Source organism: Pyxicephalus adspersus, chromosome 3 (genome assembly GCF_032062135.1).
Source record: "Pyxicephalus adspersus chromosome 3, UCB_Pads_2.0, whole genome shotgun sequence".
Classification (NCBI taxonomy): Eukaryota; Metazoa; Chordata; class Amphibia; order Anura; family Pyxicephalidae; genus Pyxicephalus; species Pyxicephalus adspersus.
The window spans coordinates 84,026,513-84,038,557 of NC_092860.1; the positions used below are offsets into that span (position 1 = coordinate 84,026,513).

At 40.4% G+C, this 12,045-nt stretch overlaps 1 protein-coding gene across 2 annotated transcripts in view; it reads right to left on the bottom strand.

The window, feature by feature from the left end:
* Positions 1-6,841, bottom strand: part of HERC3 (HECT and RLD domain containing E3 ubiquitin protein ligase 3) — a 34,709-nt gene extending 27,868 nt beyond the window's left edge. The window contains exon 1 of one of the 2 annotated variants that reach the window (XR_011919917.1): positions 6,691-6,841. The gene's annotated coding sequence lies outside the window, so the exon portion shown is untranslated. The remainder of the gene's footprint in view (positions 1-6,690) is intronic. The other variant, XM_072405511.1, reaches the window with a different exon arrangement.
* Positions 6,842-12,045: the final 5,204 nt, after the last annotated feature.

A 12,045-nucleotide genomic window follows, 5' to 3' on the forward strand; every position in this document is an offset into this window, starting at 1 on the left:
ACCACATATATAGGAAGCAATACTGGTTACACCTATTTTTTAGCTGCAAGAAGATAAATACTAAGCTTTAAAACAATTACACATTGCCTTTTGGACATTTTAGTAGATTTCCAATTCTGCATGTTGTTCTACTTTAAAGTAAACAGAGTTGCTTTGGTGAAAAGGCCACAAAAACTGCATGAAGTAAGATAATCATCATTGGTTAATAATTGTTAGACAAACAGATCACCTTAACAATATGAAACAAGGGAAAGCTGTGTTTATTCCAAGCAAGAAAGAATGTATGAGGTGATGTGTCATTGAGGGGAGAATCTTAACAAGGAAGTGGTTCCAATCACTGGAGCACTTCACCGTATTTGGTGTCAAATCTAAAACTAGGTTGCGGCTGGAGAAATCAAGTAGAAGCTCTGCTAAACATAATAATATATGAATCTAAAATCACAGACACAGAACAAAACTTCTCACTGTGGGGGACAAAGAACTATCTAAGCATCTGTATACAAATTATGCTTGTGAATTTTTTCTTCAAAGGCATTCAGAACTCTTTTGCTGACCATATCAAATGTTGTTATCGATCATCTGGACTTTCCAGAGGACAGATAAAAACACAAAAACACTTACATTTCTTTACAACTGTGAGCAATGATGGCGGGACACTTCCTTTATTAGCCCTATGGCAGTTTTATATATATATATATATATATATATATATATATATATATATATATATATATATATATAATATATACATACACAACCACCCCCCATAGCTCCCTCACCCAGAAGACTGGGCAAAAAGGTTGGCACTCATGTGAGGTGAGAAGGCCAAGGAACTCACGTCACGTCAGTGGTGCAGAAATGTATGGTGGATTTAGGTGAGGCCTGAAGTGATTTTGAATGCAAATTTCATTTTTTTCAAAAAAAGTCAAGTGCTGGGCCACCCCCGTCACACCCTACTGATGTTATAAATCTCTATATATCTATTATGTCTCACGCCAACACAGTACATTTCTGTACCTATGAATAGCATTGAGGGCTTACAGTATTGTGCAGGGCTGTAGTGGGGGAAATATCTGTGTGCAAAGACAAATCAATGATTAGCTGCTTCCGCAATGATCGGCCCTACCTTACCACTAAGCTTTTATCAAATGTATGCTAGATTGCAAGAGGAAGATTGCATCTGTTTACATTTGATATTGACTTTTGTTTCTATAATAATATGACAATATACTACTTACGTTACATTTTTATTTTTCTAAGCAAGGGTATTTAAGGAAAAAAACATAAGCACATGTAGAAGTCTACAACAAACCTTAGACCATGATCTGATCTTCATGCTGACTTTGTATAACTTGTAAATCCCTACATTGCTTGCAATGAGACAGATGAAAGAGCATGATTTATGTGTACCATGCAGTAACCTAGTTTCATGAAGTCAGATCAAAGAAATGTACAATCTGATTGGTTGCTTACAGAATAAGTTTATACCTGATTATTTTTAGAGTGTTAGAATCTCTTGCATTGTTAGAACTAGTTGGATAGACTTTATTTCACTTTTTGCATGTGCTGCAAAGTTGAATCACACTGCAAATTTTACCATTGCTACAAGATACCCATAGCAGAATACCTTGTCTCAACTGTCAAAGAGACTACATGGCCAAATTATGTAAATTTCATAATATACAGTAAATCATTTGTATTCCATGTCACATAACAACCCCCAAGCGACAATGACCATAGACCAGGGGTCGGCAAACTTTTATGGCCACGAGGCCATTTATGGGGTGGGCGGGAGTACTTGTGTACTCCCGCCCTAATGGCTCCCCCCACCACCAGGGAACACCCCCTGAAGAGAAAACCCTCTTCTCCAAATGCATTGCGAAGGAGAGGGATTTACCTTCAGGAAGCTTTCCCTATTTACAAATTATAAATAGGGGAGCAACAGCAAGGAGGCAGCACCAGAGCTCCAGCGGGTCGGGCTCCGATAGTTTCTAACACCCCTAGCAGATCTGGCTGGCAACCCACAGCTCCAGAGCTGCAGGTTGCTGGCCAACATTAGGCTGGATCGGCAAGGGGGCGTTAGGCCGGAACGAACTACCGGCTAGGCCGTAGTTTGCCGACCCCTGTCATAGACACATTCTTTTCATTATATAAATGGTTTCGCCACCACAAAAAAATATGGTCATAGGTTCAATGTGCTGCTATCTAACCTCATATTACCCCAATAGCTACACTTATTGGGTGTGATTTATTAAAGCTCTCCAAGCCTGGAGAATATGGACTATCATGGGAGAACCTGGAATGGCTCTGGTCCAGGATTGAAAACACTTGCTAAATAATAGCAAATGGTTTTTAAGAAATCCATTACAGGTTTGCTGGATCACCAAGTTTTCCTATGATATGTTCTATCTTCTCCAGTCTTGGAGAGCCTTCATAAATCAGGCCTATTGGATCTAAATTACTTCTTCACTTTACCTCTTCCACTATTCTTTGCTCCCTTTTTATTTCCTTGCTAATTTTAGTTGTTGTTGGTATTGCTGTATAACAAAAGTAATACTCAATCATAAGTTTGGTGTCATTTTAAACAGAACAAATTATAAAATGTCTGACAGGGAAAGCAGACTGGAATGATGGATGAGATCATATCATCGCCACTGACTCGCTGCTACAAACACACACACAGCACTAAATAGCAAATCTTGCTCCATAAAACCTTGACATCAAACAATAACACTGAGTCACTGATTTTCATGCAAGCCAAGCTCTGAGAATGTTCACCATATCTCTTGTACAACATTTTATGTAGCACTCTCTCTTCATAAATCCTACAAGAAAGCACTTTTTTTTTATAAACCCTTAAAGCAGAATTTTATATATTCTGTATAAGTGTATTAGTGTTAAACTTTTTTAAGTCTAGGGGCTTAATTTATCAAACAAGAAATCTGACATTCTCACAAGCATTTCCCGGTGGGAATCAATTACTGCCATTAAAACACATTGACCTGGAGCATTCCCAGGAGGCAATGTTTGAGGTAATGTCAGATTCTCTGTTTTTTAAATAGAGCCAAAAGTAAAGAATATTTTTAATCTGCAAGCATTTTTTACTTCCAAAACAATTTTTGTTCAGAAATTGCACAATTTCTGTGATGTTGAATGTTACATGAACAGCATGCAATGCTACTTTACTGCGTGTGAACCTTTAAAGAGGGATCTAAAATAGGAAATGTTAATTCCTGACCTTTACTTAATGCTCACTGGATTGTATATTAAATATAATGCAATGATGTTTGTCTAATAAAATGCACAACCCACACGTTTTACAATGCATCATGATGGTGCTTCATATCTTTTCACAATGCAAATCATTAATCACAGTGCTCAATCTGGGTGGGAAGCATCTATAGGTGGGTGGCACCCCCTGTATTGTGACCCAACTCTTCAGTACCCACCATTGTGTAACCTTCAGTAACCACCCAAAAACAGCCGTGTGATTACTGAAAAGTGCTGGGTAGTGTACCCAGCTAAAATGGGCTGGGAATAACACTAAATCAGCCCAGTGACCTAAGAAATATGTTTCAGATCATATGTGAAATTGGTTTATACAAACATCCTGTTCTGGTGACAACCTAGGATCACTTGTCTCAGTAACAATGGTCAACAGGACAAACTAAAAAGATTGAAACTACAAAGCAGGGATACAGACAGCAAAAAACACAAAAAATTGTTGGATATACATACACTTAAAAGTATTTACCCCTTTAAACAGCCAACGTTTACCAATACTAATGTAGCTATTTCTCGGATCATACAAACTGGCTGATTGTCCAGGGTGCCAAGTGAACTACAACAGAAAGGGCACTGCTCGAGCTGAGCACCCATACCTAATGGGCATAGGGAGAAGATGTGAATGTGGACAGGGGGTGCAGAGATTGGCTGTGAATGAGGTCAGCTTTGGATGGGGGAAAACAAAAGTAAGCAATGAATAGTTAAAGCGTACCTAAACTCAGAATTTTTATTTTACATAAAAGGGTAAATTTTTTAATTTAAAGTCAAAATATTGTTTGTTGTGTTTTTTAAAGTGCAACACCCCCTTTTTATTTAGGGGTGCAGCACCGTCCCCTTAATTCTCGATCGCAATGAATGGGAGCACAGAGCCTCCCGGGATACCTACATCACACATCCATGGAGCCTTTTTATCAATAGAAAAAAAATGCATGCGCAGTGAGATCAGCAAGTTTTTTCCTAATCTACGTCACCGGATCTTGCGCCGCCGCAGTGTGGGAGTAGGTGACATAGGAAGAAGAACCCTGAAGAAGAGAAGAGAGGATGCGCTGGCTGAAGACAGATACCGGGATGACATGGGACCCGATGGAAGAATCTTCAAGACAGATCGACTGATCTGCGGCATTGAAGGAAGGGGGTATTTTTGTTGGGGGTTTAACTGGGGAGGAGGAGGGAGATTTCCTGGAAGACAGAATGTATACAGCATGCAGTGGTGAAGAATATGTAAGAATATATAAGTGCTGGGGTCAGGAATAGTTATTGTATAGCACAGTATACAGGGGTAGTGATCTGGTGTATGCAATGAGTGACACAACATACAGATTGCAGCACTCGGGATTATGTAAAGTACCTTAAATGACCTATAGTCCTGATCATGCTGTGTATTCTGTGCTGTGTGATTCATACATTTTTATTGCTATCTGTTAAATACTTATGACTGCTGCACTCTGTACTATAGACCTTATGTTACTGCTGAATTCTGTCTGCTTGGCAGTACATAAAATACTTCTGATCACTGCACTCAGAACATTATGAACATTATATATATAAGCTATAGAATAATGAAATTATGCTAAATTGTAATGATATTCCTGATCTTTGTACTTATTGTCAAATTGTTGCTAAGTAATCTAAGTATTTTAATGATGTGCTTCTAGGCTCAGATAATAGTCTTGATTTAATAAAGTTCTCCAAGACTGGAGAACATAGACTGTCATGGGGGACCCTAGGTAATCCAGCAAAACTGGAATGGATTTCTCTTAAAAGTAATTTGTTATTAGTTGGCAAATGTTTTCAGTCCTTAACCAGATCCATTTTGGGTTTGCTGGATTACCCAGGTTCTCCCATGATAGTCTATCTTCCCTGGTACTGGAGACTTTTAATAAATCAGGTGCATTGTGTTGGGTCTAAGTCTTTTTGTGTGGGAAGAAGTGAATATGAAAGATAATAGAAGAGTTTCCATTCCTAAAACGATTGTAGTTATAGTGGAACTAAATGTAACCAGACAGGTCATTAATTGCAGAGGGGAAAGGTGATGTCTCTTTCTGATCTTCTACCACCTTGATTGGCTAGGCTGGAATGATGTAACTTCCACACACGTGCAAGAGTTCATTCATATCCGCCATCTTAAAAAGGAAGTAAACCCAAAAACAACATAAAACAAAAAGAAAACACCTTCAATCCCCCAGGGCAGTTGATCCTTCTATTGGATCTCGCGTCATCCCGCCATCTTCTCTCTGTTTTTCTGGGTTCTTCTTACTATGTCACCCGACGCAGGCACGAGATTGGGTGATGTAAATGGAAAAAAACTTGCCAATCCCACTGTGCATGCGTGAGATCGGCAATATCTTTCCCTTTTGGTGAAAGGGCTCCTGTGCATGCCTGAGATGATGGGGTATGTGCAGAAGGAGCAGAGCCTCCTGGGGTGCGTGACGTAGATATCCCAGGACGCTCTGCGCTCCCATTCATTCTTCATCGCCTAACAAACAGAATTTTTACCTTACATAAAAGTGTTGTCTACCCTTTTATGTAAGGTGACATTTCTGAGTTTAGGTATGCTTTAAGCGTCTTTGAAAAGATGGTAATCAGGCAGACATATTTTATTAAAGAAGGGACATCGCCTGTCTCTAGATGTGGTGTTTAGATGAGGTGGTTGCACAGGTCTCCATTTCTTTTTTTCTCCCCTAGGGATCCTAGTAAGTCACATCCTTGTCTAGGGGGACAACGTTTACTCATTGAAGGAGCGGCATTGCCCACCCACTGTTGTATCAATAGATTTCATTAAGGGTTGTATTTATGAAACAAGGAATCCGACATTCCCCCAAACATTCCCTTGTAGGAATCTTCCAGGTCCATGTGTTTCGATAGGCAGTATTTGATTCTTACCAGGGAATGTTTGAGGGAATGTCAGATTCCCTGTTTTATAAATAGAGCTCCAGGTGACATGTACAAGGTGAATGCACAATCTACACCCTGAGCACGACAGATTGCCTAGAACCCTGCATTAGATTTCCTATTCTCCTCCTGTATGTGATGAGATTATTGCCTGGCCAGTGATATGATCGGTGCACAATCCTCCCATGCACTCAGGATACATTTATCATAAAGTTGTCATGGCTGTAAAATAGCAGCTGATTAGCTGCCTGAGAGCAACTCACAGCCCTGATCACAGATTAAATAAATCCCTGCTAAAGCTGGACCGAATCGTATGGTATTAGAGCCATGGGAGCTCACCGATATCAGCAGGGGCCAAGGGTTCACAACCCCCAATCACCCGATCTGATCCAATCACACAGCGATCGTACAGATCCTAGAAGTGACAGCTCATGCAGAGGCTATACAATATTAATCCAATATGCTGCCAATCAGTGACAGCAGCCCATTGTGTGATGGATAGCTGCAGCTTACCTGTGTCCCGATCACACAGAACTGCCCGATCGCCTGTACGTTCTCATAATAACAGGGAAGTTTAGGAATGACTCCCACACAGGCCCCGCCCTCTGTCGCCTTTGACCGACAACGAGTCGAACCAATGACTGGAGTATGACACACACGCAGACATTCTGCCACTATGCGGAGGAGAAGGGGCGGAGCATGACGGATGGCAGCTGTGCGCGGGTTGGTGATGTGACGTAGTAGTACGGGCGGCGTTTGCCAGGGTTAGGGGCGGCGCCTTGTCCATGGAGACGACACTCATGTAGACGCACAGTGCCCATAAGCCCCGCCCCCGGCCGCCCACACACGCCCCCGGCGTACAGTGACATATGGCGCGGTGTGGGAGCTGGGTTGACTGTGCGGGAGATAAACGGGGAGTTCAGTCACGGAGTACAGCTGCCCGGGTATAAGAGAGCCAATGCATTCTCCTACGGGGTTGCTATACAAGATTCCAGGGGCCCAATGCTGAAGTCAGTGTAAAGAAGCCAAAAAAACAGAGCCCCTGTCATGTCTTCAATGACTAGCAATTTAAAGCGGATATTCTATGAAAATGGACGCTTTGCTGACCCTATCATGTTGTATTTCAGCTATTTCTAGCAGTCATTTATATCATGTGATGTAAGCTCCCTTCATATAATGCACGTGGTTGCCTAGCAATGCATTGTCACCTGTGCTGCTGTGTGTTGTAATGCAGCCTTAATGATTTCCCCTGTGTGCATTGCAATACATGCAGCCGTGCATTGTAGCAAGATATCAGCGATTGCTTTCTATGCCATGTCTGATCTCCATATGGGACGTATCATATGTGTGGTGCACTTCACCGCACATCAGTGGTCGCCACCCTTTTGGACGTCCCGGACCACTGATTTCCCGAACTCCGGACCGCGCATGTTTAAAGGGGGAGAAACTTCCCCCATAGTGACGTCATGATGCCAGAACCCATCCACTCTCCCATCGCAGGTGGGAGACATAACCCCACCACTACCCTGAGCCTGCGATCCATACGGGGGACATGGTCCACGGCCAGAGCCACGAACCACCAACATTTTCTCCGGACTACAGGTTGGGGACCGCTGCTGTACATTATATGAACCCGATATGGTTTGCTAGGTATATACTGCTCTCCCAAAAAGACTAAGAGGCTATTGTACATATGGATTATATGTTGTCACCTGCCTTGGATAAATGTATTGAACGCTTTTTTTTTCCTGAAAATTGTTAAATAAATGTTTCCTTACCTTGCACTTGTTTATTGTTACTATTTGTGTTTTTTTTAATATTTGGTTATCTTTTCCTTTTTTAAGCTTCTTCATCCTGCCAGGTACAGCTTGTTTTCCATATCCTGTGTCCGGGTGACAACGCTACCCAAGCCGAGACTTGTAGTGACACTGTAATCATACTATCAGTTTTACAAAACAGCTCATGAACTCGTTTCTCCAACAAGAGGCCAATGTATTCATAAGCCTTCCCATATTCACCCCCAGCCGCTGCAAATTGTAAATAAAGTGACTAAAATTATTCTCACCTGATACTAACAATTGGGCTCATCTCAGACAAGAATCTGACGTGTACAGAGGTCACCCAACATTTTGATAGATCTATCCTGATGGATCCATCAGTAACCCACAATGAATGACTGCAATACAAGTCAGTGGAGAAGAGCACAGTGGAGTGCCGATCGCTCATTCTCCTGATCGATCAGAACAGCGCAGTGTGTACAGTGCTTGTTCATTCGTCACTCATGCCTTTCCCTGGAAATGATCATGAAAGATTGTTTCCAGTTACAATGATTGAACGTGTGTACACAGCCTTACTTTTATTTCAGATACCATTGCCACATTTAGCTGTACACTTGTGAAGTTTTGGATTGATTAGAGGATAGCAGGGGATACGCTTTTAACTGATGAATAAACAAAATAGGACAAATAAATCTTAATTGCAATTATCGATAAACCCAAACTTTTCTCACTCTATGAAAATACAGTGAGAAAAGTTCGGGTTTATTGATCACTTACCTGGTCCCGCTGTGATCATCCAGCGTCGTGTTCGTGTTTCAGCGTCTTCCTCCAGCGTCGATCTCCCTCTCCAGCATCTGGTGCCTTCTCCGAGAAGAAAAAGCCGGCCGGCGGAGAAGAAGAAGCCGGCCGGCTTCTTCTTCTCTGTCCGTAGCGTGTCCCTCGGCGATGACGTCAGCGCGTGTGCGGGAAATTCAAATTCAAACTCATTCAAACACATTTTGTATTGGATTGAATACAAACTCCTGTATCCAATCCAATACAAAATAATACAAAATAAATACAAAGTATGTAATTGGTAAATTCAAACGCTCATTTTGTATTGGATTGAATACAAACTCCTGTATCCAATCCAATACAAAATAATTCAAAATAAATACAAAGTATGTAATTGGTAAATTCAAACGCTCATTTTGTATTGGATTGAATACAAACTCCTGTATCCAATCCAATACAAAATAATACAAAATATATGTGGTTTTATCTATAGGTATGTGACGTTGGACTCTGTTTTAAAATTTACCACACTAGGGAGGTGTTTTAGAAAAATATATTACTATACAGTATACCAAATTATCATATTTTTTATTTATGTATTCTTGTTTAAGCTGATTTTTGTGTCTTTTATTTAATTTTATTAAAAGTAATTTTTTTTTTTTTTTTTTACATGATTGTGTGTTTCAAACATTTTTTATATTCATGATATCTACTAGAACCTTGTTCGGACATATTTCTGTAAGTTACAGGTCTACAATTTAAAAAAAAAAAATTTCATGAAAAACAGTGTAACGCTTTTGGTACAGAAATCTAGACATTAGTGTAACACCCAGGTGGTTAATCAGCAAATGTTTATTTTTTCACATGTGCAACTCTCCCTCCGAACAAGTCATAACTTAATCATGCCTAATGGCACCTTGCAGTACTTATGTACTATAAAATGGGGATTAATATGTTCTTTACACAGATGACAATATTTTGGGAAATGGACAGGTAGGACAAATAAATGGGCAGTAAGAAGTTGATAGCCAGGTTTTTTAATATATGTAATTAATATGTAAACTGCATGGTCCTGGAGGTTTCTACAGACTGCCATATTGAAGTGTTCATTAGCCTGCTGAACAGATAGAGAAGAGAGAAGTTCGTATGGCTTTCAAGGGTTAAAGCAGATCTTTAAAGAGATGAGAGCAGATCTTCCTGCAAGAAGCATTACTAAGTCCAGTAAAGGCCCCCTGAGCACCTCTCCACTACTCTCAGCACCCACCAACCTCTCCACCCATTCACAGCATTTCTCTCCCTCAACACCTCAACTCCCACTCACAGTTCTTCCCTCACAACTATCAAATTCCTCACCCATAGTGCATCGCTCATAAGCCACCTCTCAGTTCATCCCTCATAGCCCGACTCACCTTCAGCCATGCCAATTGGGATGTATTACCTATGCAGACTTACTGACACATAGAAAGGATTAGGTTAATAGAACAGAGGGGTTCAACAAATTGCATAATCAACATCCTGGACAACCAATATTTGCGTGTTAAGTTTTATGGTGATTGGATTAGGGTTTGTTTTTTGTCAATATAAATTCTGGGGTATTTCCCTACAGAGGTGGAACTAATGAAGCAGATTGGAAGTCTGCAAAACCTGCTCAGCATTACAAGAACAATTCCAACTGAATGCAATTTACTGCTAATAGATATACAATGACCTGGATAAATGATAACATACACAGACATTTCTGCGCTTGTTGCCACCTCAAAAACGGTCACTTTGTGATTGTTGCTGCTTCCCAAACATGCACCTACTTGGTGTTCTGTGCCCTGCACTACTAGGCAGTCTATATGTATGTGAGGAAAGGACTGTAATTGTGTGGTATTACAAAAAGACATCACCTGCCCTCTGGGAAAAGTTTACTGGAACAAATCATCACTATGTTTTAGGTGGAAACCTATTAGAAGAAGGCGAGGCTTGCTGCGGTGACTGATGGGTAAGTTGTGCTTGCTGTCCTTGTAGTCAGTGCCCCTGATTCATCAAGCAAAATCGGATTATCGGTCGCGCATTCGTATTAGCGATCCGGAATCGTGCGCGATCGCGCTATTCAACAACCGGAAAAGCTCGCGCACGGAGCCGCGCTTATCCGACAGCTTTTTGCTGGTCCCGGACCGCGGTAATCCGCGATCGCTGGTCGCGCGTATTATCGCGCTTCCAGCGATCGCGGATTTCAATGATGAATCAGGGGCAGTGTATCATGGGTAGCATACAGGATGGAGTTGTTTAGAGGAGGTTCTCCTTCCAGTGTGTCTAATATTGGTAGCTCTATAGCGCATGTGCTGGAATGGAATTGGTTAGAGGAGGTCCCTTCCTAGAGGCTGTAATCTAGCCAGCTCTATATGAAGAATGCTAGAATAGGGAGGGTTAGTGGAGGAAGTAAAAAAAAAAGGAAACCAAGTTTCCATGACTTGTATTATCTCAATTCTCATTCGACATGTTTCACAGAAGATATCTACTTCCTCAAAAATTCATTTGAGACCTAAAAGATTTTTTACATAATCACAATATCAAAAACTATTTACTAAATTAATAAAAGCAAGTCAAAATATTTACACAATTACAATATTGTAGACAGACATCCAATTACATGTGGACAGTTTGCTCAACAACTTTGGGATCGGTTACCGATACAGGAAAGCAGAGGAGGACACATGCAGCACTCCACAGCATCAAAACGGTCTATGGTCTATGCACAAAGAGATAAAAGAACATGTTATCTAACATGTAACTAATAATTTAACAAAAATACATACCAACAAAATGATATGTGATAAAGTGACACTAAAGCAAATAATATCCAAGTAACTAATCCATTGGCCCTAACAATAAACAACCTGTTTCTTTTATTTTCCCTGAATTTTATATTTTTTATCTCTGCCATCAGTAATTATAACTAAAAATCCATATTCATAATGTGGCTTACCTTCGTAAAAGGCATCACACAACTTTGTTGTTGCAAAGCGTAGCACACACGTTTAAAGTTGCAATGTGACCAACACTCATTCACTGTTTGCCGAACATGCCCATCAAACGCTTGTTTCTAACTGTTCCCTAGTTGTCAACTCTGACATTTAAAAATATTTTAAAATAATAACATATATTTTAACAATCATTTAATATTCCAAGGAGTCATAGGCATTACATATTTTAAATACATGAATCTTTACTCTCATAAAAGGTCAATTAAAATAATGAATACTAATCAATTACACACACACACAAAAATAAAAAAAAGGGTTTATTTGTTTAAACTGGGTGGGGAGGT